Below are 300 nucleotides of genomic sequence, written 5' to 3'. Positions count from 1 at the left end.
GGCAAACCCACCCCATAAAGCCACACCCGCAGCTTGCGCCTTCGCGGAACAACCGGTGCCAGCCAGACAACTCCCCCGAAAAAACAACAGGGAAAAGCCACGCCAAAACGAGACTCAAGGGCCTGTCAAAGGCCGCAGTTCTCCTCGCCTCACTCGGGGTCCCTGGCAGTGCCCGGCACCGCGGCCGGTATCACCCCGGTGTCACCGGGGCCTGCGGAGGAAGAGCACCCGGGGCCCAGCTCGCAGGCCTCGGGTAGGTTAAGCAGGAAAGCAGGCCCGGCTTCCCGCTGGAGGTCACTG

This window comes from Apaloderma vittatum, unplaced genomic scaffold, assembly GCF_000703405.1.
Source record: "Apaloderma vittatum isolate BGI_N311 unplaced genomic scaffold, ASM70340v1 scaffold22632, whole genome shotgun sequence".
Taxonomy (NCBI): domain Eukaryota; kingdom Metazoa; phylum Chordata; class Aves; order Trogoniformes; family Trogonidae; genus Apaloderma; species Apaloderma vittatum.
Note: the sequence above shows the minus strand (reverse complement) of the source record.